Below are 2,847 nucleotides of genomic sequence, written 5' to 3'. Positions count from 1 at the left end.
CATGAGGGAGCGGGGAGCGGGAAGGGAGGGGGAAAATGAGGAGCTGATGCCAGGGGCTCAAGTGGAAAGCAAATGTTTTGAGAGTGATGAGGGAAACAAATGTATAAATGTGCTTGACATAATGGATGGATGTATAGATTGTGATAAGAGTTGCACAAGCCCCCAATAAAATGATTTAAAACAAAAGAAAAGACTTGTTTTCCAGCCATTCATTTTTAATGCACCAATTCTAAGTACTATCTCTTGATTTTTTTATGGTCTTTTAACTCCCTACTCTTGTGTTGGGGGAAATGCCTATTATTCTGGTCACTCGTCTTGAAGCACTAGTGTCATTTTTGCTGGGTCATTAGAGATCATATGTTGTTCCCTTCATTGGTTTTATAATACATAACCTGACGTTTTCAACGAATAGCGAAATCATATTAATAGTGCATACAATTAGTACACTTTTTCAGAGAGTGCACTTTTAATTTAATGGTCATCTCCCCAATTTAAAAAGGCGCTAAATCCGGTTTCATTGAAGCAACCCTGGCGGGATGGGTTTTCAGAATGTCCTTAGGAGTTTCGTTTTTCCATTCACTGAAAACGCACAGTACAGAATTCCAGGTTAGAGAAGGAAGCTGTGGCTCCTGTCCTCGTCTCGAGGCTGTGAAGCCTGGGTTGCTTTATCCAAAGACAGATGCTTGGAACAACTCATCAAAGGCCTCATAATCCCTGCAGTCCTGGTACTATGATTTTTAAGTCTACAGCCACAACAAGTGGGCCCATAAAGAGATGCCGTGCTGCTTCCAGAGTTAGCTTGAAAACACAAAACGAATGCATTTCTTTTGGAGCAAGTCAGTATGCGTTGGAATTGACTGGGCAGCACTGGGCTTACCTGGCACATGTCCTCGTGCTTTCCAGAGATGAACCTTTTAAATTCAAATGATCACTGTGGAGTGGGCACTATTGTTCCTGTTCAACCACTGGGGAAGTGGAGGCAAACAACTTGCCTGCATTGGGCTGTGTTCTCTGGAGAAGCCAGTGGAGCTTATGCATGTGTATCTATGACCCCAAACCAAACTCCCTGCCATCAAGTCCATGCTGGCTCAGAGCCACCCCTGTGGGTTTCTGAGACGATCCCTGTTTATGGGAGTAGGAAGTCCAGTTCTCCCATGGAGCTGCGGGTGGTTTCGAACTGCCTACCAAACGGATTGCAGCCCAATTCATAACCACCACACCACCTCCTTCTGTATATCTATTGAGAGGTTTATAGCAAAGAAATGGCTCACAGAGTGGTAGAGTCCAGCATGGTCCGAATCTGTGGGTCAGAAGTCAGGCCGGAGGTCTCGTGATTCAAATAACCACAGGGGTTGATGATCCCACGATCAGCAGGTCAGAAGACCGGCTATTGGCTGCAGAGGTGAATGAATCCGAGGTGGGCTGGTAAGATGATGGGCTGCTGATGACTCTCAGTATCAGCAGGCAGTGAGGCAGCCTGCGGACTCAAGCCCAAAGAACCAGAGGCTGGAGGACCAGCCAGATAAGCAAGCAAGCTTTTCCACAGCATCCACTTACACTGGAAGCAGACTATACCCCTGAAGTGATTTCCTTTCAATTGATTGTACCAGGGTTGTGACCCGAGTAAGGGTGTTGTGTGCCGCCCTAATCTTCTTACAACTGATTGGCTGCTTATAGCAGACCCCCGTATGGAGGTGATTACATTGCATTAGATTACGTGTTGGCCAATCATGTTAAAACAGAGCACCCTGACCCGGCTGTATTGACACAAACCTTAACTAGCATCCTTGCCCAAGTCAGAGTAATTTACTTTGTCAGTCACAGCAAATCGCTGGTAAGTGGCACAGCTTGGATCTGAACCCAGGCAGTCTAGCTCCAGCGTCGACTTCTCTGTCACTGAGTACCATTATACTGACAGATGCAGAACATCTTAATGATCAATAGGGACAGCGAGACATAATATCGGAAGGGAGAGTGTCATGTGCAAGGGGACGCCTGGGCTTCCCAAGGAACACTCTTCCACTTTATTGCTGTGGAACGTAGAAGGTACTAAACAAAGGTAGTGAATAAAAGCATAAAGATCCAATTTGGAGGAAGTAATAATCCAGAGCGAAGAACATCCTGGCATATGGAAGCAAATCAGTAGAATTAAGGCTAAAAGAAGTGCCATAGGAGACCTGATGGCTAGTGGGTTATATGCTGGGCTGCTAACCACAGGCTCAGCAGTTTGAAACTGCCAGGAGGTCTGAGGGAGAAAGACAAGGCTTTCTATTCCCAGAAGGAGTTGAAGTGGACTTGATGGCAATGATGGTAACTCTTTTTTAAAAGAATAAGGAGAAAGATGCAGGCTAGGGGATAGCATAGACATCCCGTTCATCAGCCCCAGGTGGTGATGTGGGGGACACACTGAGCTGAGTCCACTAGCACAGCAGTTCTCAACCTGTGGGTCGCGACCCCTTTGGGTGTCGAATGACCCTTTCGCAGAGATCGCCTAAGACCATCAGAAAACACATCATTCTGATGGTCTTAGGAACTCAGACACCACGCCTCTATCCGTCTCCAGGTGGGTCCACCCACATGCTGATACGCCCGCATGAGTACCCATGCTACACCATGCTTCAAGACAAAATTTCATTTATTAGAGATAAATATTTCACAATATATAATTACATATTGTTTTGGGGATGAATCACTATACTTTAATTATGTTCATTTTGTCACAATGAAAATACATCCTGCATATCAGATATGTACATGACAATTCATAACAGTAGCAAAGTGACAGTTACAAAGGCGCAGCAACAGCAAGAACAACAAAAAGTAGCAACGAAAATAATGTTATGGTTG

This window comes from Echinops telfairi, unplaced genomic scaffold (assembly GCF_000313985.2).
Source record: "Echinops telfairi isolate 266 unplaced genomic scaffold, ASM31398v2 ScPeMD7_17;HRSCAF=63, whole genome shotgun sequence".
NCBI lineage: Eukaryota > Metazoa > Chordata > Mammalia > Afrosoricida > Tenrecidae > Echinops > Echinops telfairi.
Note: the sequence above shows the minus strand (reverse complement) of the source record.